Source organism: Nycticebus coucang, chromosome 14 (genome assembly GCF_027406575.1).
Source record: "Nycticebus coucang isolate mNycCou1 chromosome 14, mNycCou1.pri, whole genome shotgun sequence".
NCBI lineage: Eukaryota > Metazoa > Chordata > Mammalia > Primates > Lorisidae > Nycticebus > Nycticebus coucang.
Genome location: NC_069793.1, coordinates 55,737,789 through 55,761,343, shown reverse-complemented (window position 1 = coordinate 55,761,343; position 23,555 = coordinate 55,737,789). Strand labels below are relative to the sequence as shown.

Here is a 23,555-nt window from a genome sequence, read left to right as displayed (position 1 = left end):
ACCCAGAGATAGTGACTCAGAGAGGACAGTGCTGCCCATTCCATTTATGCCTGAACCCAAAGGGATGAGTCAATCAGAGGTTTACAGGCAGGCAAGGAAAACAACGAACTTCAGTACTTTCTTTCCTTTCCAGAATCCAAAGCCTCATTCTCTAAACACAGCAGCCAGGCAAGCTATAGACTGCAAACTAAGCTCAGTTCCATCGCCAAGCTCATCTCAGCTGTCCTAGCTGTCTTCCTCTTGCACTCACATATCACACTTTTTTTTTTTTTTTAAAGAGACAGGGTCTTGGGCAGCACCCATAGCTCAGTGGGTAGGCCGCCGACCGCATACGCCGAGGCTGGCAGGTTTGAACACAGCCCAGGCCAGCTAAAACAACGACAACTGCAACAACAAAAAAACTAGCCAAGCATTGTGGCAGGCACCTGTAGTCCCAGCTACTTGGGAGGCTGAGGCAAGAGAAGTGCTTGAGCCCAAGAGTTTGAGGTTGCTGTGAGCTTTGACGCCACAGCACTCTACCCAGCGCAACAGTTTGAGACTCTGTCTCAAAACAAATTAAAAAAAAGAGAGAGAGAGGGTCTTGTTATGTCACCCAGGCTGGAGTGTAGTCGCTATTCAGTCATGATCACAGCTCACTATAGCCTCAAACTCCTTTAGCTCAAGTAATCTTCCTCCGTCAGCCTCCCAAACAGCTGGGACTACAGGCACACATCACTGTGCCCAGCCCACACTTCTTTATAATTACCAGGGTCAGTCAAGTCCTTTAATTTCTTTCCCCTATTTTCATTCCTTTTTGCCAAGTGACAAAGTATATACACACATAGTCAGACCTTCTTGTTCTGAGATCTTTGAAAGTAAGTACAAAAATCCACGTGTCGCTTCTATACCCCTTGGTCTTCACCATCTTTTAATTACTCCATTAGAATACAGAATACATGGTAGGTCAAAATTGCTAATAAACTAATTGTGAGGAAGATACTGGCATAATTTTGTGTCAAGGAAACCTATAGCCAATAAGGAATATGGGGCATAATTTTGTGTGTACCATTAAGCCTGAGCTTCTCCTGATTATTTAGGGAGCTACTGTAGAATCTAAGCCCCTGCCTATAGAAGTAAAAATGCAGAAAAAATAGAATGCTTGACCCTAATTTGTAGAGTTTGGTCTTCTAAAGCAAAAATAACCTTAAATTATAAACAGCCTCACTCAAGGAGAAAATCTGTGAAGCATTTACTCCCAGGAACTCCCCATTCTGCCCTAGGCCTGTCTGGGCTCAGTAGGCCTATAAATTGGCACTGTTGATATGCCCTTTCCAGACTATATTTCAACAAGAGATAACAACAAAGCTGAGAGCTTTGGTAGCACTCAAAGGAGATTTGAGGGACTTAAAACACACTGCTAAATTTGGCAACAAAAGTTCCTGTTTCTTGCAGTTGGAAAAGGAAATCTCTTTATAATTACACTTGTAGATAAGGAGCTACTCATTCTTTTTAGAAACAGATTAGAACCTCCTCATCCCAATCCACCACTCTTCTGGGAGTGGTATGAGTGATCACTCCTAAGGCAAGTCTCACTTGGGGCTGGAATCAAGCTATGTCTTGTGAAGATAAAGTACCAGCACCAGGAGCTTACCTTGATGCCTCCTACTGCCTTAGCCATGACCACTTGCCCAGAGACATTCAACACTCTTCATTAGCTACAGCCCTCTGTCTCCCTCAGCCTCCTGTCTGCCCTCCCATTTCTCATCTTGCTCTTTGACACACAGTCTGCCATGTCCTGCCAGTGCCATACAATGTACATTACTCCTCAGATTAGGTCCTCTAAGCCTAGATGCTTCTTTGATTTACCCAGATTCCCCCTCTGGGTTATATATTTCTTTACAAAAGCAAGGTGTAAGAGCTATGATCTATATGTTGATTGGGAGACACTTAATCACTGCTCTGCTGATACTAGGTATCAGCTCAAGACACAGAGGAAGGGAATGGACATTGCCTCACAGTTCTCAGCATTATAAACCCAATCGACTAGTCACAAAGAAACAAACACGGCTTGATTTACAAGGGAATAATAAATGTAAAAATAATTGTTAACATTTTATTCAGCAACAAGGTAGGAAGGACTATTCTAGGTATTTTACATTTAGGTTCACTACAACCCTACAGATAATGCCACAATTTTACAGAAGGGGAACTAGAGCAAGTAAAGTAACTCATCCAAGATTATGGAGCTATTTTTTTTTTTTTTGGTAGCAGTTTGGCTGGGGCCGGGTTCAAACCCACCACCTTCGGTATATGGGGCCGGCGCCCTACCCACTGAGCTTCAGGCGCCACCCAGTTATTAAATGGCAGGGGCAGAATTTTTTGACTTCAGACCCCAGGCTCTAAACATTACTCTCTTACTGGATGGCTCCTAAAAATGGCTCCTAAAATACACAGGTCTGTCTTTAGACACCAGAAAAAACTGACTCTGCCATTTTTCCCCACTGAGAGATGGAAACAGCAATGGCTATATTTATTCACAAAGCTTGTCTAAGTCTATGGAGCAAAACGAGTAAGTACCCCAAACATCTGTTGACCAAAATTCTCCCTGGGGCACCAAGTGAAATCCACCTTTTTTCTTTTTTTTTTTTTTTTTGTAGAGACAGAGTCTCACTTTATGGCCCTCGGTAGAGTGCCGTGGCCTCACACAACTCACAGCAACCTCCAACTCCTGGGCTTAAGCGATTCTCTTGCCTCAGCCTCCCGAGTAGCTGGGACCACAGGCACCCGCCACACGCCCGGCTATTTTTTGGTTGCAGTTTGGCCGGGGCTGGGTTTGAACCCGCCACCCTCGGTATATGGGGCCGGCGCCCTACCGACTGAGCCACAGGCGCCGCCCTCCACCTTTTTTCTTACTGACGTGCCAGCCCTTCTGGCTTACTAAGGGCTGAGACCTCTTTACAATTGTTGCCCTTATGCATCTGAGAACAAGTTTCCAGTCCTCAAGTCTGGGGAACCTAATCAAATGCTTCCTAGAATCCAATCAATGGGGTTTAAAAAGTCACTCAAATATATTCACTAAGTACATATGTTGACCATTTGGGGAAATAGAAAGTATACGATATTTGTCCTTTTCCTTGTTGCAACAATCAGGGCCTGCATTTGCTGTCTTGCTCTGTAAGCCTCTATCTTGCTCTTACTCCATAAATCTATCTTTCTCTTTCTCAATAAACTTAATTTCATGCTTGCCTAAAAAAAAAAAGTATATAACATTATACTTGATTTTATACAAATTTATAGAATCTAGTTGGAAAACTAGATAGACACGTCTGAAAAGTCAAGTCAGAATGTCAATGAGAACCCTCAATCCATATCTTCTAATTTCTAAAAGAATAAATTAATGCCTAGAGAAGCCAAGTTACTTCCCTAAGGTCAGCCCACAAGTCAGAGATGGAGCCAGAACTAAAACTCAGATCCGCTGAGGGCCTTCTACTGCCGTATGCATCCAAAAGTGTGTATACATACATGTTAAGGGCATATTTGTGTCCAATCTGAGCTGCATACTTTATATAAATTAACTCATTTAACTAATACAGTGGTTCTCAACCTTCCTAATGCCTCCTAATGCTGCAACCCTTTAATACAGTTCCCCATGTTGTGGTGACCCCCCCAACCATAAAATTATGTGCATTGCCACTTCATAACTGTAATTTTGCTACTATTATGAATCGTAATGTAAATATTTGATATGTAGGATGTATTTTCATTGTTACAAAGGGGTCGTGCCCAGGTTGAGAACCACTGAACTAATATAACCCTTTGAGATGGATAATATTACCCCCAGTTACAGAAGACACTGAGATTTACAGATAGTAACTCACTAGATGCCCACAGATAAAAGAAAAGCCAAGTCTGGATGTGCTAAGGTGAGTCTAAAAGGGTACAAGGGATAGCGCTTGTGACTCAAAGGAGTAGGGCACTGGCCCATATGCTGGAGGTGGCGGGTTCAAACCCGGCCAAAAACTGCAAAAAAAAAAAAAAAAAGGGTACAAGGACAGTATTCATAGAGTGGAGGTAAGGAGGGCTAGAATGGAAGCCTGTGTCCAGAGCACTGATCACAGCTTATGAAGGGTCTCCAGCCAGGTTGAAGACCTCATGGGTTTCCCTGGGCCAGCCAGCAAGAAAGGCACAGGTGAGAAGTGGTTCTGGATGGATGGGTCTTCCCTGTCTACAGGAGCCAAGCATCTAAGTATCCAACAACAGGATAAACATGAACCTGTGAAGCAGGGCTGAGAAGGACCACCTCAGGGACTCTCCTGGGGTCTTGACAGAAAGATGAACAAATGCAAAGTATAACTATTCTGAAGTAACAACCTGGTTTGTTTCTAGTATAGTAACACCAACCTGATGGAGAGATACCTGCCCTACTATCTTTATTCATTTATTTATTTATTTATTTTTTTTTTTTTTTTTTTTTTTGTAGAGACAGAGTCTCACTGTACCGCCCTCAGGTAGAGTGCCGTGGCGTCACACGGCTCACAGCAACCTCCAGCTCTTGGGCTTACGAGATTCTCTTGCCTCAGCCTCCCAAGCAGCTGGGACTACAGGCGCCCGCCACAACACCCAGCTATGCCCTACTCTCTTCAAACTGCTGCTCTAAGTTGATAATAATCATGGAAAAGACTGAACACTTATTGGGCTATTTACACCCTTTTCATTTAGTCCTCACCACAACTCTAACAAGCTAAGTACTATTATTGTATTCATTTTACAAATGCCGCAAAGAAAACTAAGGCCCAAAGAGTTTGCACCAGTGGTATCAAAAGCAGATGAACAGGGGTATCAACCCTAATGCTCATGACTCCCACTTTCCCAGTGATTGTGAGGATCTGAGCACCCTGGAGGTAGGCCAGCTTTCTGCTAAATTGCAAAGGCCTCCGAGGTCAGCTCCTCTATCAATCACCCCTGCTGTCCCTGAGAATTCCCTTCCCCCCAGTCCTCTCGCCCAGGGCCTCTCTCATGTTCTTCCTAGAAGCCTTCTTCCTGTTTCATAACCCTCAGTTTATCTCATTTTCCCCAAACAGTCCTCCATCGACTATGCTGCTGCCTATTATTCAATCTCCAGTTGACATATGATAACAACAGTTCACCCAGAAGAGGAGTTTGGATCTTTAAAAAATTGGAGCGGTTTCATGACAAACCCTTAGGAACATGTCTGCTTTGGTTAAGAACGCTTCATACTCATTGATGTAATTCACCCTTTCACAGACACAGTGATACCTAACATTCAGGCAGTTTTTAGATGAGAAGAGTATTGTGATAGTTTCAACAGCCTCCCCAACAACATAATATTCATATCAGAGCCAAAGAAAATAAAAGAAGGGATCTTTGGAGAAATTCTTCAATAAAGTAGCCTAGACTCATGTAACATGCTCTTCTCCCCTCAAAACACACACATGCACATCCAGGAAAGTTTTCTAGGGCCTATGACTAGAAATACAGACTCCATGATTTTTCTTTTTCTTTTTTTTGAGACAAGAGTCTCATTATGTCGCCCTTGGTAGAGTGCCGTGGTGTCACAGGTCATAGCAACCTTTCACTCTTGAGCTTAAGTGATTCTCTTGCCTTGGCCTCCCAAGTAGCTGAGACTACAGGAGCCCGCCACAACGCCCAGCTATTTTTTGTTGTAGTTGTCATTGTTGTTTAGCTGGCCCGGGGCCAGATTCGAACCTGTCAGCCCCTGTGTATGTAGCTAGCGCTGAGCCCTCCACGTTTTTTCTATCAACCCAACATTATGTGGCATGCTACCCTAACACAGATGCACCATGTATTTCCACTACCCACCCACCCACTGAGACAGATGTACACAGCACCTCCCCTGCAGGATAACACAGATGCACAGTCTCCCTCCCCACCCCCAGAGGAAAGCACACACCAATACAAGTTTTCCCACGGGCTTTAAAGAGGAATCTCTGCAGACTATGCCAGATGGTCTTTTTTTATTTTTTCTGTCATGCCCTCCTGGCCCCTTCTCCACTTTCCATGGCCCTTCTAACTCAAAGAACTCCATTATCTGCCCCATTATCTCTTTCCCCTCCCTGCAGCTTGCCCTAAACATACCCTCCTCCCAAGCCCATGTTGAGACACGAAAGGAAGCGAAGCCACAGCACTGAAGGGCTGCTGTCCGGCTTCCTCCAGGCTCAGATATGAATTCTCTATAGTGGGCTGTCTCAGCAAACTCTCTTGGACCCAAGAGCGGACATGAGGAGTCACTAGGGCAGTGACGGCTAACAGCTAAGAGAAGCAGCAGGAAGGAAGATCCCTCGGCCTCACCTGACCACACGGAGCTGCTTTCAAAGGCCCAAGACTCAAACCATCCCACCTTCTTCAGGTGCCATGCAGACCTCCCCTAAGTAGTTCTTAAAATCAGACAATGTGGGGAATGGGGCAAAGCCTCTCTTAGTTCAATGTGGCCATGACACTTGGGAGTCTGGGGTACCCCCCTGAAACAGTGTGACCTGCACCTCATTCCAGGGAAAGGGGACAAGCCAAGAGAATCAATGGTAACCTTGGCCTGTTCTCCAAGGTATTTCAAAGTTTCAAATTCCCTGGGTGACTGATTATTCTTATTTCAGAGAGAGGGAGACCAATGGGAATGTACTCAGGAAGGGGAGTAGAAGACGGGGGAGAGAAGGAGTCAGAACAGGAATGTTACTTTTTAATCCTTAAGGAACACAGAAGGATCCGATCTATGGCTCAGCTCTGGAAAGCTGGACTGATGGGAAGTAGAGAACAGCAGCAGTCCCAATCTAAGCTGTGGACTTCTTCTTGAGGCCTTAGAGGCTGTTGTTGATGCTCACCTTGAAGGGGAGCTCTGCTGTTTCAGAAAACAAAAAATCCCCTACTCTGGAACTGCTCAAGGACTTCTTCTCAAGGACCTTTCCCCTGTCCAACCGTAAAGGCTGAGGCGGTGAGTGGGCTTGTATGCCACACGCCCTATACACTCACTGAGGACAGATCTGGGACACCCTTGCCTGGCATCTCCCCTCCCCTGCTATTCTATTCCTTGGCATAGTCCCACAGCATATCAAGTATCTCTGCCCTTGGAATTCCCACTTCCTTGTTTCTTTCTTTTTTGTTTCCTCCTAAGCTGTAGCCTCATGAGTTCCTGAAAAAGCTGCCCAGCCCCCAAAGAAGATTTCACAGCAATAACACTTCCTACCAGTTAGAACCCTGCCTTCCAAACCCAGCACCCACCCCCGCCCCCCCGCTTGCCTGCTCAAGTTTCCCCCAGCATAACCTAACAGGATGGGGGAGCCAGGCCTGGCACTCAAGAGCCTCTTTCCCAGCTTCCGAGACATACGACATTATAACTACTAAGTAGCTATGGGACACTGGAAAAGTGATAGGTCTCTTGGAATCCCTCTCTAATATGCTTTATAAAATATATCAGTCAGGTGACCTAAGGAAAGCCTGATTTCTGAAGAATCATTTATAAGGCTCAAAGCCTATGGTTAACATCACTTGTATTAAACTTCCCAACCCAAAGAAACACTATTTGTTTCCCTAAGCTCTTGAAAAAGTCTTTTAAGGTTTTTTTCACTTTTATTTATTTTATTTTTTTTTTTTTTTGGCCGGAGCTAGGTTTGAACCTGCCACCTCCGGCATATGGGACCGGCGCCCTACTCCTTGAGCCACTGGTGCCGCCCTTCACTTTTATTTATGCCCTTCACTTTTATTTATAAATGCAGATGAGAAGAAGGCACTTTACAAATGGGAGAATCAGAATAGAGAGACAAAGTGACTTTCCAGAAGAGAGCTGGGCCATTCCTCAAGCTTCAGTTCATAACATGTTACATTATAGAGGATATGACTTGTTTAAAACTACTTTCATCTACCTTAGCATAAAAAAAACTACTTTCATAGAAATTATCTCATTTGCTCTTTCCAATAGTCCTGTTGAAGCTGTTACTATCATTATCATTATCTCCATCTCACAGCTAATACCCTGAAGTTCCTATTAGTTAAGGGACTTGCACACAGCCACCCAGCTGGTAAATAGCAGAATCTGCCCAATGGATACCAAGTATACTAACCCCAAATTCATTACTCTTTCTGCTACAGCAAAAGAAAGAACACTAGCTCCTAAAACTGAGTCTCTGCTAGTTCTCTTCACATGTGTAGGGACAGTAAAATTGCAGGAGTCCCAAACCCACTTGAGATGCTGGCATTACTTTTGCCCACTGAAGGGCCCACCAGCTCAGAGCATCTGCCTCCTCACATCCCCACCTTTAATCCCAATCAGCAGAGTTAGGCCACAGCTGTCTAGTAAAACGCAGGTTTCAACCCAGCAGAGGACCTCTGGAGTGTAGTAAAAGGAGGAATAAGTTCAGAAGTGGCCTGTCTGAGGCCCAGGGCCACTGAGTTCACCCTTGTGGACCCTCAGGCCACAACGCTTATGCATACACATACACACTCAGAGAGAGCCAGAATCAGGGACATGGCCAGCGCTTGCACTGGCAAGCTGACCCGAAGTTAATCAGAATGCCCCCTCATTGTTTGCCAGAATACAAAAGACATTCTGTTCAGAAAGTTCATGAAGAAAAACTGAAGAGCCAGGACAGCAGCTGTTCTCTCATCCCACAGAGAAACCAAAGGCATTCCCAAACTTCCCTGAGACCAAGAAGTAAATTTAAGATATAAGCCTGCTCAAGCAGAAGTGCATCTCCCAATGGGTCTCCCCCACGGGAAATGTCTGCTGCATTCATCTTCCCAACAGTATTACTGACAACCTAGCTACCCTATCACCTATAAAACTGCTTTTCCAGGAGAGTCCACTTTCCTAGGCCACACGGAGCACACCACACCACTCCTCTAGGTCAGAACAAGTTTTACCAAAACTTAGGAGACTCCCCAAGCAGAAGGAGTACATAGCACAGTCTCTGTGTGTTCTAAGATTTGGTTAAAATATTAACCAAAGGAATCCATCCAGCACAGCCACAATGCCTCATGGCCCCTGGCTCTGAGCAGCTGCCACTGAGAGCTCTCTCTCAGACATCTGGATAAGAAACCTCTTTGCAGCCCCTGGCCTCAAGACAGGTCCCTCACACCTCAGCAAAGCCTGCGATCAATCAAACTCATTAATGAGGGAGGGCAGTTTGCTTCTTCTCAAGCTACCTACCTGGTCAGGAGAAAACGCAAGACCCCAACTCAGACATCCTTATAACAGTCCCTCCATCCTAATAAATGCTCCAGAGGGTCCTGGAACTCACTGCAGGCTCCTGGCTAAGCTTAATTAGCCCCCTTTTTTTTTCCATTACAGGTCAGACACAGCAGCACCAAGAGACAAAACAGATAACGTTCACGACAACAAACCAAGCTACTCAAAAGACACTAGAGTTGCCCTGTAAGATCCATAAAACACTGTTGGTATGATAGTAACTCATTTTTTTTTCAACATAAAAGATTCTTCCTGTTAAAATACCCTGTGCCTTTGTGCTAAGTAAAAGTAAAACGATGCTTTTTAGAGTGAAGCCTGAACACCTCAGATTCAGCAAGAGTGAGATCAGCTAGATTTGCAAAGTCAAGAAAATTGGCTGTTTCCCTCCTCCTTAAGCTAATAGAATCCAACTGTTGGAGCATGACATCATTCCTGAGCCCCAAACCCAGAGCAGAGAATACAGATACTCGCCTGCCTCCCAGAAAACAGCCTAAGACCAGAACCAGGAAAGGAGGCAAAAAAAAAAAAATCCAAGCCTGGAGTTGCCCTTACCTGAAAGTCCCGGTGCTTTCCTGCCCACTCCATTCTCAGCAGAGGCTGGCTCACCCCACAGTCGGCTAGGGAGCCCAGGGCCCCAAGATCCACTGTTTAAGCTCCAATACCTGCTGTGAGCTTCCCACAGCTCCTTCCTCTGACCTTTCGTGGTGCTCCTTCCAGCCAAGTGAGCAGAGCACTGCTAGCAGGCCAGGCCAGTTGTCATGGAGACCCTGTCCTGCCAGGCGGCGCACACAAGCAGCTTGCTCGCTGTAGGCTCTCACTCCAGCACGCAGGCTCTCTTGAGCTCTCCCCCACCCCCCGCCACCCCCACTGTCTCTGTCTCTCAGTGTCTGTCTGTCTCTCTCTCAATTTTGGAAGGCTTCTATGAAACAGCACTGTCTTTTGATCAGGCATTCCACTCCTCCTACCTCTCTTCCAGTCAAGTAAGGGCTCTGGATTGCTCCTGGGAACTTGCTTAAACAGCTCAAAGGGAAGACGGGGGGAAAAGACAGTAAGTGAACTTGTTTTCCTCTCCTCCCAAGTCTCTCTCTTTTTTTTTAATAACTTGGAAGAATCACGGCTGGGAGGAGGGAGGAGGGAGTGACTGGAGGATTGGAGGGGAAGCAAGCCCTTCCTCTGGGTCATGGAGGTAGGAGGGACCCTGATGCACTGCCTTGACTTGTTTGTGCACTTGGGATTTTCCGGGCAGCAGTTGGGGCGGAAACACACTCGCATCCCAGGAGCTCGCCTGGACTGGCCTCTCTGCTTACCTTGCTGCCTGTCCAGGTCGTGGTGATGGCTTTAACCAGTGCAGGGACTCATGGTACTAGTGCTGACACCTAAGCAGTCTGTCATCTTCCTGCAATGGAGAGGAAAGACATAAGATCAGGATCAGTAAGAGTCCCTGGCAAGTTCAGAGTCAAAGCCCAAGCAACAAATATGATACAAGCACAACCTTGACCCTCTCCCTTACTTGGGGGCTGCAACTAAACCTCAGGCTTCATGTGCAGAGGACAGAGCAGGCCCTTTAAGTCTGGTCCCTTGCCCCCTACAGTGTACATTTCTGCTTTGTAACATTCTTTTACGTGTATGATTTTGTTTGATCTTTATAACCTTTTGAAGTATATTAGACAGATATTTTTACAACCATTTTATAGATGGAAAAAAATGAGGCTTGGAGACATCAAATACTTGATCCACACTTACACAGTTAATTAGGCAGTCAAAGAACCAGGAGATGAGTCAAGTATCCTCTAGTCCACTGGATGTTCCACTAAAGTACACTGCCAGCTGGCTTTTTGATAACCAGTTATGAAATACAAAACAGGGTTCGCAGGGGAAAGTGAAGAATCTTTACAGGTCATAGTAAGGAAGATCTGACTACCATCCTTTTTAGCCTAATGACTTCTTGATAGCATCTAAGAGATGTACGGTGTCCTGATGCACAGATTAGAGAGGAGTCCTACCCTCCCACTACATATTACCTAACATTTCCAAATACTCTCACAAATCTTGGCTCATCTATTCAATACATCAGGCCTAAAAGTAGAACTGGAATTATTATACTAATTTAACATATTAAAAAGAATCTAAAGCAAAGACAAAATTAGTTGCCCTAGGTTATAGAACCAGGAAATAACAGATATCTAGAGTAGATAATAGTATCTAGAAACAGTACCCAAGCCTTTCAACTCACAAGTACATTAAGCAGGGTAGTGGCAAGAGCACCAGATGGAACAGGGGTTAGAAGGCCTTGGCAGTACCTGACTCCAACACTTATCTGACCATGTGCCACAGGCAAGTCACCTGCCCTCCCCTTTCCACCTACAAAGCCTTCAGACAGGCCTGGGATGAGCACCAGGGGAGATGCCATATGTGAAAGACCCCCAAGCCACTGAACTAAGAACTTCACTCATCTCAGCAGCTCCCCACCAAAACCAAAAAATACTGTGGCTGTTGACCTCTCCTCCTCCATCCCCACCCACTCCTTGCCAAGATGAGGACACTGAGGCTCATGGAGGATATTTCCCCACATCACTCCCCAAAACAGTGCTAGGGAGGTCCTAACGGCATCTCTTACACAGCACTCCCTTGATGAATCTTTGTGCTCCTGATTACCTCCAACATACTGCAAAATTCTCAAAACAAGATTTTGATTGATTCGAGTTTAAAAAGTAAATATATGCCAAAAGCTAAGAGAGGAAAAATGCTACAAAATGCAACTGGATGGCACAACGCCTGAGTTGTGGGCACCACTGCTCTAGAGAAGCAATCAGAGCTTCAAAGGGGGCATACCCAACCACCTGCTAGAGTGCCAGCCTCTTCCAACCCCAGCTCAGGAATCCCTGTTAGGCCCTAGTGTCCCAGTGGGATAGCACTATCAGATCACCCAAATACTCCCTCTCCCACGCCCAGCCTCTGCTCCTCTCTTGATCCTCAAAATGCACACTCCACTTGCCCAGTCTCCAAACAGAGAAAGAAGTGATCCCACCCTTTCTACAGTGTAACAGTAACACCAAAGTAACACTTACCAAGTACCTATCACATGCCAGGTATTCTGTTAAGCAGTATGAGGGGCCGTGGGTCAGGGCTGAGTACTAAAGCTGATACTAGTCAGTCTCCAGAGTAATCCAAACTTAAGAAACCTTCAAGACCAGACACAGAAAACAGGCCATACTCCCCCTAGCGGCACACTGGAGTTACAGAGGCTCCTTGGGGCCTTGTCCTGGAGAGAGGGAAGCAAAGAAAGGACCCCACTAGTAGGAGATGTAGAATCCCTGCTTGGGTGATTCTAATACACATGAGCTCCCTGAACTAGGCAGAGCCAGAGGACTACTGACTCCCACCCCTGGCTATGCAAGGCTATGCAAGGAATTAGACCAATTTCATGTTTCCTGAAGGATAACGATTTTATAGCCTGATTCTGTCTACTATACTATTTGTTAAAGGCCTACAGGCACACTTAGGCCAGAAACCTGGGAGATATCCTTGATTCCCTATTTCTCTCCACATCCAATCCATTTCCCAACTCCAAACAATTCTACTTCTACAATAGATCTTTTGGGCCAGGTGTGGTGGCTCATACCTATAATCCTAGCACGTTGGGTGGCCAAGGCAGGAGAATCACTTAAGGTCAGAAGCTTGGGACCAGTCTAAGTAACATAGTAAGACCCTGTCTATACCAAAAAACATTTAAAACTCAGCCAGTGCGGTGGTAGGTGCCTATGGTCCCAGCTACTCAGGCAGCTGAGGCAGGAGAATAGCTTGAGCCCAGGAGTCTGAGGTTGCAGTGAGCTATGATCATGCCATTGCACTCCAGCCTGGGCAACAGAGTGAGACCCTGTCTCTAAAAACAAGTAAATGAAATATATCTTTTATCTGTCCACTTTTTTCTACTTCTATTGCAACCTGTCACCTTAATTATTGCAAAAACCTCACCGCCCCAGCTTCTGCTCTTGCCCTCGCATTCTCCACAGAGCTATATGAATCACCTTTTAACAACAAATCGTCATTTCCTACTTAACACACGTCAGTGGCTTCCCACTGCATTCAGGATAGAATCTAAGTTCTTATCAAGCCCTACAAGGCCCAGAATGATTCTCCTGCCTCCTCTCTGCACACGTCATGCCCTTCCATGTCCATGTGCCAGCCACACTTCTTTTAATTCCCCCAAAGTGCCAGATTTTTCCCAGGCTGTTTCCCTTTGCCTGACACACCTCCTTACCCCACAGTCTTTGCCAGAATAATTCTTACTCACCTTGCCTCAACCTGAGTCTCCCGTCTCCTGATATCCATTATCCTCCAGTCCAAGTGAGGTTCCCCACAATCACCATGACAAGGAATTACGCATTTGTCAATTATTTGCTTAATCTTGGCCTTGCCCTGTGAGTTCCTTGGAAGTAGAAAACTAGACTATTTTGCTAACTTACATATTCCCTACACTTAGTATAGGTCCCAGCTCACAGCTAACACTCCATAAATATCTGCTGAATGAATGCATAAAAACCCATTTCTTCCTGTCCTACAGGAAGAAGAAACTTTTAACAGCTATTTCCTGTCACTCATTGCATCTTTTCATAGACTTACAAACTATAATTACATCTTTTTTCTCATGTGCCTCCTTGCCTGTGGGCTCAACCAAGAATTCCTGTAAAGTCTCCCTGTGGTTTGTTTCCCAGAACTTTCCTCATAAGGTCAGTCTCCTGGGGGGCGCACTCCAGGGTTTTATAGCCTCTCCCATTACCAGTGCCCACTCACAGGCTGTCCACCACCACTGTGCCATTGCCAAACCAAGCAGGCTGCAGAACAGCCAAGCTCCCATGGTGACAAGGTTCTCTCAAGCCGGCAGTTTCATTCAGGGACAAAAACACCTTCTCCTGCCTCCACTACACAGGTCACTGTGCTTGCAAAAAATACATTTCTACTCATGTTTTATAATTTGGAGATGGGTTTAAAATTTTTGGCAAAATAAAAGAAACAACTTCTATTACTAGAAAAAATTTTTTCAACCACTGTCTGGGGGAAAAATAATGAAACCTAAATAACAGCAACAGCAGAGTGACTAAATCCAAACCCCTCTCACAACTGACATTACCACCAAAATCTGGAATCCTCCTGGCTTCGCCTCCTGCCCACGTCCCCCTGCTACCATCCACCCATTACAGGCACACCCACGGCACACTGCCTGCATTTTCCTTCCCTTCCTCCGTTGCTTATGCCCTTACCTTTATCTGAACACCTCTCCTTCCTCCATTAACAAAATCCTACTGCCTTCGAGGCCCAACTCAATTAACCACCTGCTTTGTAAAATATTTCTTGATCCCCTGGCAGAATTTGTCTGTCTTATCTATAAACCAATAGCAGTTTGAAGAGGCCTTTATTCTGGTGTTTGTATCACTTTATCCCTGTTGCTTACGTACCTGTTTCCCCCATAGAACTGAGCTCCTTGAGGAGTATTCACTTTAGTATTCCATTCAGTGTGTGTGAGATAAATGATCATAGAAAAGACTCTCCAAACAGAAAAGAGCTATTCCCACCACAGGGTGAAGGAATTTGAATGGATGGACTTATATTGTACCAAAAGAATCTATATATATTCTTGATTAGGTTAATAAAGGAGTTTATAGTACTTTCTTTTCTATTTAAAGACAACTAAAATTCTGAACCTGAAAACACAGAAGCAGAGTAAATCTTTTAAAGTCTCTCCTTTCTGTTGTATCAAAGGAATCCAAGAAAAGTAAGCTGTTGTTTTAATATTGCTGGTTGGATCCTAGAATACCTTAAAGATGTGGCCTAACTTCTGATGCCTCCTGGAAGCCTCCCTCCCAATGGCCACCAGACTAGGATCCAGTTCTACCTAACGGGGAAGCAGACATGTGTTCCCCCCTAATTTTCCTGCATTGGGCTCTAGCGGCCATCTACAGAAGAGCTCTTAAAAGCTTTATAATCTTCCTTTTCTGTGAGCAGCTATGTAGAAAGGAGGGAAAAATTAAAAATCTAGGAGAGTCAGCAGGCTAGCACCCAGTCCTGGCTTCAGTTTGCTAAGGTAGTAAGATCTGAGCAGATCCCTGTCCCCTTTAGGGCCTCTCTTTTCTTTTCCATATCATAAGAGGGCTGGACAAGCTAACAATAAAACCTCCCAACTGGCTCGGCGCCTGTAACACAGTGGTTATGGCACCAGCCACATGCACAAAGGATGGCGGATTCAAACCCAGCCTGGGCCAGCTAAACAATGACAATTGCAACAAAAAAAAACAGCCAGACTTTGTGGCGGGCACCTATAGTCCCAGCTACTTGGGAGACTGAGGCAAGAGAATCGCTTAAGCCCAGAAGTTGGAGGTTGCTGTGAGCTGTGATGCCACGGCACTCTACCAAGGGTGACATAGTAAGACTCTGTCTCAGAAAAACCCAAAAACCTCCCAACTGGGGCACTGATCATCCAAGTTTTACCAAGGACACAAATCGGCTCAGGAATCCAAACAATTCTTCCTCATCATCTCCCCACACTACAGTTCACCAAGATCAGAATTACAAAGTGGTATTTTTAACAGAGTAAATTCTTGTGGATCTTCAACCTTCTATACTAAGCTGCCATCTGATAGCTGTTTGTGAGCAAGAACTCAGGTTTTAATGCTATAACTGACACATTAGATGGTAGGAATGCAGCATTTCAGCTTCTTCAGGCATTTCTGGAATATATATATATATATATATACATACACCAGCATATCTCCCATCTGGGAGATTATGATGCTTTCCTAAGGACTTAGAAAAGAGCAGTGGCCACTCAAAATCCAGTTCCTATTCTAGGAATATGAAAGGTGGCCCTAGCTTCATACTAAGCAAACTTCACTATCCTATAACAGACAATGCCATTTATTTATTTATTTATCTATCTATGTATTTCTTTTTTTTTTTTTTTTTAACAGACCCCACTTTGTTGCCCTGGGTAGAGTGCCATAGCATCAGAGCTCACAGCAACCTCTAACTCTTGGGCTCAAACGATTTTCTTGCCTCAGCCTCCCAAGTAGCTGGGACTATAGGCACCCAATACAACGCCCAGCTATTTTTAGAGGCAGGTTCTCGCTCTGGCTCAGGCTGGTCTCGAGCCTGTGAGCTCAGGCAATCCACCTGTCTCGGCCTCCCAGAGTGCTGAGATTACATACATGAGCCACCACGCCCGGCCCAGACAATGCCATTTTTTTATTTTTTATTATTTTTTTTTTTTTGTAGAGACAGAGTCTCACTTTATGGCCCTCAGTAGAGTGCCGTGGCCTCACACAGCTCACAGCAACCTCCAACTCCTGGGCTTAAGCAATTCTCTTGCCTCAGCCTCCCAAGTAGCTGGGACTACAGGCGCCCGCCACAGACAATGCCATTTTTAAAACCAGCCTCTTTTCCCCCAAGGTTATGAAGCTAGAAGGTTCTAATCTGTGCAATGATTAGCTCCCTTCTTAACAATACATGCATGGGGTCTGTCCTGTGTTTATGCAAAAGACAGTTTGCCTTTGTATAAAGAAATACTTACAAATGTTTATTCACTTAAAAATTAGAGCTAAGATAATGAGAAGAAAAACAGGAACGTGCAGGGAGAAGGGAGAGGAGAGAGCAATTTAAGATCCTGAAGGACAGAAACAGGAACAAGCTTGTCTGAGTACAGACAGCACATTTAGGGGAATTCCTGAGCATTCCCAGGGGTGTCCAAGAACACAGTTGATCACCACTTAGCCTTCTGAATTTAAAGGAAAGAAAGAATTCAGCAAGACCCTTTCCTTATCCTAGGGTAGCACAACTGCCTACACTCCACGTAACTGGGTGGCTGACTGACATGCTGACGACTGAGAAGAGGAGAGCAGAGTGAAAAGAACAAAGGGGAAAGGACTACTGTCCCCAGCACAGCAAATACCAACAGAAGACTTCCTTCTTCCTTCTCACAAGGTCATGAGGCTCCTCAGGCTAAAATTGGAAGAAACCATGCTCACCTCAACCCTGAGCAAACCAAGGACGTCCACCATTTCACAGTTGTCCTGAAGGTGGTGAAAGATTTGTAGCTGCTCATCATCAACGCGGATAACATCTGCCATCAGTAATGCATGACACACTTCTTCCAAAGAAAATGCCCACAGGAGATGAAGAAGGAAAAATTCAATTTGGAAGAGGAGGCTTGACTGTCTGTGCACTCCCAAGACAATTATCCAGTTACCATTGATTTAATTAAGTAATCTATTTCCTTTCAGATTCAGGATTACTCCAAACACAACCAGCAGAAGCACAGCCACCAGCCAATCACAAGGAGTCAGAGACCCAGAGAGAGATGCATAAGTTGTCAGAGGCAAAGATGGAGACTCAAAGTTGGCATTTGGAGGTTTAAAGGGGTTTCTGTTTTGGTATTATTGTTTTAATAAATCTCAGCAAGCTACTATTCAGGTAGTCCATAATCCACTACACCAGATTGGTAGAGGTAGTGGGAAGAGATGGGGTATACTGATGCAATGTTATTAGGAGGAGAAAAAGAGGAAAATGTGAGAAACGGACCCCAACAGATGGCTGTGAACTTGGGATAGACACCAAGGATAAAGCTGTTCAGACTAAACTAAAAAGCACTATGAAGTTTATCACTTTGAGAACCTGTTAGGGAAAGAGTTGCTCCTACGAAGAGTGGCTGTCTCAGAGACTGAGAACAAGTGAAGGACCACATAGAGCCTCATTTCAGCGTCATGTCCTTTACTTCCTCTTCTAGAAATGCCTGGACACAGAGCTGCCCATCTTCAACAACGTAACTCAGCGGTTATGGCTGCACCTTAGAATCACACAGGAGCTGTGCCCCCCAGGCAAAGCAAAGACTTCCTACTCCCCAGGAAACAGCACCTTTCTGCTCTGTCTCCTGGGGCTCCTGGACAACTGTACCTGGGGGAAACTAAGGGTCAGGACATAGACCACAAGAGCAGACAATATCACTCTACCCAGGACAACAGCTTGAGGCTCTGTCTCAAAAAAAAAAAGAGCAGACAATACAAGGAGCATGTTCCTCAAAATTCTTCCAAAGACACAAAAGGTGACCTTCATCTCCATTTTTCCTTCTTCAACCATGATCCCTCTCTGCTTCCTCTCTAGTGGTATGGAGCAGTAAGAATAAGAAACAAGGAGGGAGAATTGAGAACTCCTTTAGTAGAAAACAAGAACATAGAGGATAATTGGCTGTGGAGGTGAGGAAGGGTCCGGGATAATTCCCAGGTTCTGCCTCAGATCACTGAGTGCCAGTTACCACATCAGGAAACAGACAACACAAGTACAATACTCCAAGGTGCTGTGCTACAGTCATGTCTGAATTTAACCAAAAGGGGAAGTTGCTCCAACACAGGAAGTTAATTAGACAACAAGAAAGACAAGAGCAGAGAGGGCAGAGATGGAAGACAAGGAATGAGACAAACAGCGAAGGAAAAAAAAATTTTTTAAGGCAAAGGAGAAGGGAGGAGAGAGCATGTGTGTGTGTGTGCAGGTGTACACATGCAGAAGAATGTTTTAAGAGAAGGTGGAGAGAGGAAGCAGAAAGCCCAAACTGAGATCCAACTCTGCCAATACTGAGTCCTTGGCACTGATGCTCACTGGCCACAGCCCATCGCAGTGGAGTTGTGTCCTCCTTAGCAGTTAGGCTCTGTGGTCAGCACAATAGAGTGAAAATCATGTAGAGCCAAATTATTCTTTTTTTTTTTTTTTTTTTTTTTTATTGTTGGGGATTCATTGAGGGTACAATAAGCCAGTTACACTGATTGCAATTGTTAGGTAAAGTCCCTCTTGCAATCATGTCGAGCCAAATTATTCTTAAAACTCTTCTAAAAAGGCACAATACTAGAGACCAGCCCTGTTCAGTACTTTTCATATACATTATTTTTGTACACTCTTAAGAATCTCAGAACTAGACAGACCAAGGAGTCAGTCCATCTTCCTTGTCTGTGGTTCTCAAAAACAATTCTTTTTTTTTTTTTTTGAGACACAATCTCACTGTTTGGCCCCAGGCTAGAGTACCTTGGCATCATTGTAGCTCAAAGCAACCTCAAACTACCGGTTTCAAGCAATCCTGCCTCAACCTCCCAAGTAGCTGGGGAGACAGTTGGCACACAGCTAATTTTTTCTATTTTTAGATGGGCTCTCATTCTTGCTCAGGCTGGTCTGGAACTCCTGAGCTCGAGCAATCCTCCTACCTCAGCCTCCCAGTCTGGGATTAAAGAAGTAAGCCACTGTGCCCAGCTGCAAAAACAATTCCTAGTAATGGAACCAATGATATGGTCTGACTGTTTCTAAATAAATACATTTAGCTCAAACAGATTGGTAATCACCTAATGTCCCCCCCCAGTGAGACGGACCTTCCTCTGACTCCACAACCTCCTCCCTGCTGCGCTTGCCTTGAAACTGCCCTGGAAGGGAGAACACCTACATCAAAGGTCCCTCTCTACCACTAAATCTCTGTGTGAGCTGGGCAGAGTCCCCTTTCTTGGCTTCAATCTCCCCTTCTCTATAATGAAGCCAAAACTAGATGAACTGTAAGAACCCAGACAACTCCAAGCTACTAGCTGAATGAAAAAGTGCTTTGAAAAGTGTGAAATACTACACAAACCTATCAGTATTGGTCAACTCTCATGGGTAGAAATTGCGGCGAGCTCCGCTGTCTCCCTCAACTTCATCCTTAATATTCCATTCTAAGTCCTGACTTTTCTACATTGGAATATTCTCCAGGGTTCGCCCTCATCCTCTCTATTCTTGCTGCTGACCTCCCATGTCCTTTACAGGTTCCTTACTGCCAGGTTCTGTCCTTTCCAAAATTACCCCACTTTCTCTTACAGAAGAGATTTCCACAAAATCCCACTTCACTGCATCACATCCCATCTCCTACAACCCAAGGTGAGACTTCTGCTCTGCCACACTGACCACTCCAAGGCAGACATCACAGTGACCCTGGAGAGCCACATTCTCACTATGTATCCCCGAGGTCCTCCACGTTCAGAGCACACCCCACCTCTCTCTCCTGTGCTTACAAAATCAACCCAACTTCCAAAGACCAGATAAATCCTGCCTCTGCCAAGAAAACTTTTCTCTGGTTTTAACACACAACTTTCTTGTCTGAACTATCAATATATTCGTAGTTAGTAAACCAACACAGTCAACATCTTCTGATATTCTCTAATTATTTAACAAATATTCTCTCCCAATAGATTATAAATTCTCTCAAGTCAGAAAACAAGCTTTATATAATAGTTGCATCACAATGTCAAGTAAGCTGAAAAATTCAGAAAGGGCTGAACTGTCTGGCTGCCCCATGACTGGAAAGTAAGATTTTAGTGGGGCGGCACCTGTGGCTCAAGGAGTAGGGCGCCAGTCCCATATGCCGGAGGTGGCGGGTTCAAACCCAGCCCCGGCCAAAAACCAAAAAAAAAAAAAAATAATAAAATAAAAATGAGAGTTTAAAAAAAAAAAATTAAAAAAAAAAATAAAAGATTTTAGTGTTCTTGCCAGTCCGTGACTATCCACGGGAATGCTGGGGATGCAGGGGGAGGAGGAGAGGGGTGGAATCAATACCCTTCTGACTCCTGCTCCTCCCTGTTCTACCCACCCTATGTGGGGTAGAAAGAACCCCCCCTTCACAGACTCAAACCAACTTCTTGTAAGGATGAGCCTGAGCATCTCAGAGCAGCATGCAGTTATATTTAGCTCCATTCTCAATGTCCTGATCAGCCTGTGTGATAGCAGTGGCGGTTCACAATGCCTGACAGTGATGGGAAGATAAAAGGAAGAAAGAGGCATAGTGGGAAGAAGAGCCAAGACTAGTAGTAATCTTCTAATATACATTTCAGATCTGGGCCCTTGAGGGAGGTCTGCTTCAAATTAAGCCCCATCTGCTCTCAAGCTGCATAGAGGCAGGGCACCCAGGAGAAAGACTCTCTACCCTGCCAGAACACAGACACCTCTAAGGCCAAGCCAGCAAGGACTGGCAGCTGTAAAGAAGCTCCTCCTCCTCCAGGCAGCTAACACACTGTGACCTGGAGACTCTGGCTAGCCCGCCCCCTCCCAGACCCTATCCCTCCGCCCCAGAACACCCTGTGCCAGGACCTCCTGATAGGAATACTCACATAGGTATATTACAGGTGTGCGGTAGGGAAGGCTGTGGAGAGACCAGCCTAATTCACGGAGGAAGGCATTCCTGGCCATACATCCACGGTAGTTAGCAAAGCAAGTACAACCAAGCAAGCCCGAACCTACCTCCCTACTACTCTGGCCTCTAGCCACTCTGGAACACATCTCTGCAAAGCCCCCCAGCTTTCATACTCCGCACATGCGGTCTCCCCCATCCCCTGTCCAGATTTACTATCCTTTCCTGTTTATTAGAAGTTTTGGCCAGGCGCGGTGGCTCATGCCTATAATCCTAACACTCTGGGAGGCTGGGGCGGGTGGATTGCTTCAGCTCATTAGTTCAAGACCAGCCTGAGCAATAGCAAGCCCCGTCTCTACTAAAAATAGAAAAACTGAGGCAAGAGGATTGCTTGAGCCCAAGAGTTTGAGTTTGCTGTGAGATATGATGATGCCATGGCACTCTACTCAGGGAACCAGAGTGAGACTCTGTCTCAGAAAAAAATAAAAAGAAGTGTTCACTCCTACTCTCCACTTCTAGCTCCTGCACACACCCATACACATAAGCTTGGGCAGACCCAATAGTGGGGAGGTAGGTTCGGGCTTGCTTGGATGTACTTGCTTTGCTAACTACCTTGGCTATATGGCCAGGAATGCCTTCCTCTGTGAATTAGGCTGGTCTCTCCACAGCCTTCCCTACACCTGTAATATACCTATGTGAGTATGCCTATCAGGGAGGTCCTGGCATAGGGTGTTCTGGGGCAGAGGGACCAGGTCTGAGAGTGGGCTGGCCAGCCAGAGTCTCTAGATCCTTGGGCAAACTCAGTTCAGTTTTTACCTAGCATGTTCACATGTTACACAGTGTATTCTTGGGCCCTTTTTGTTTTAGAGGAAGCTGATCATGCTGCCCTGGGAAAAATTCTAAGCCAGGTAAGACGCTACCTACAAAGGACAGGGGAGGCCCACACAAACCATTCAGAGTGTCAACACAGCCAGACTGGGGACACACCCAATTACAGGGAGACCAGAAGGCAATCTCGGTAGCCTGCTCTATGCTCCTTACTCACAAAAGGCATCTGCTGTACCCACCCCCAGTGCCAAAGATGGATCACAGGATACAAACAAAGCACTAATCTTTTTCCTCATACCCTCCTCCTAGAGTGACAGGGAGAAAGGGAAGCAAGCTGGAAAAAGTTTTTAAAAGAATCAATACCACACCACATCCCATGAAAAGCTAGCTCCTGGCTCCAGGTTTGCAAAAAAAGGCAATTCCACCTTCAAAGTCCTGGTTACTTTCAGCGGCTTGACTCAGCGGAACTGCTTTAGCATTCCTTGTCACAGAGGCATGAAGCAACCGCACCCCACACAGCCCCTGAGACACAGAGTTGGGGCAGAAAGGAATGCAGACAGCTTCCCAGAAGTACCCAGCTGAGGAAGAAACCAAGAGCTTACCCACAGCTTCCTGGGCCCAGAAAGGGAAGCACTGGGCTCTCAGAACAAGGACTTTGCCAGCTTAAAGACTGTGAAGATCCTCACGTGTGAAAGCCCAAAGGAGGGGAAATCACAGCGGTGGGAAGATGCCTGGATAAAACAAGCCTGAGCTGGCCCCAGATGGCTTCGACTGTAAATGTGAACAAGGGCCTTAGAGGTACCCCCAGCTAGGGGATGTCTGGTCCTTTGAGTACAAACTTTGGCATCACCTGCTTTCCAGGCAGCAGGTTTCATTTTCTAACACATCTTGGGGGAGGAGGGCAAAACCCGAGGAAGCCTGACATCTGACAGGAAAACAAAGCTGGTAAGAAGATGGGCTTCACTGGTCCCAAAGCCTCCCATCTCTCTTCTCTCTGTCATGCTTCAGAGGTCATAAAGCTTTTTCCAGCCGTACTGTCAGTTGCAGGCTTCCCAAGAAGCCCCACTACCGTTCCCAGAAGAATACCCACAGCCAAGGCTGAGCAAAGGGAGATCGTCCCTGCAGAAGTGCTTTCTCCAACTTGTCACCCGAATTTTGGCCTTGTGAGGCTTTCTTCTAGGGTAAGCATAGCACAGAAAGGATGTTATTAGAAATGCCTTCCTGTTATACACTAAGTGTCCATATTAAGGGTTTCAAAAGAAAACAATAATAAAATAATCTTAATTTCAAAGTGATTTAGCTAGCACAGTGGCTCATGCCTGTAATCCTAGCACTATGGGATGCCAAGGA

General features: G+C 45.4%; 1 protein-coding gene across 6 annotated transcripts in view; it reads right to left on the bottom strand.

Moving 5' to 3' along the window:
- The window catches only part of DENND2B (DENN domain containing 2B), a 173,717-nt gene that overhangs the window by 111,571 nt on the left and 38,591 nt on the right, over positions 1-23,555 (bottom strand). For 3 of the 6 annotated variants that reach the window (XM_053562349.1, XM_053562346.1, XM_053562347.1), the window contains one exon: positions 10,504-10,592. The gene's annotated coding sequence lies outside the window, so the exon portion shown is untranslated. Of the gene's footprint in view, positions 1-9,748; positions 10,017-10,503; positions 10,593-23,555 lie in introns of those variants that run through there. The other 3 variants (XM_053562351.1, XM_053562344.1, XM_053562353.1) reach the window with 3 other exon arrangements.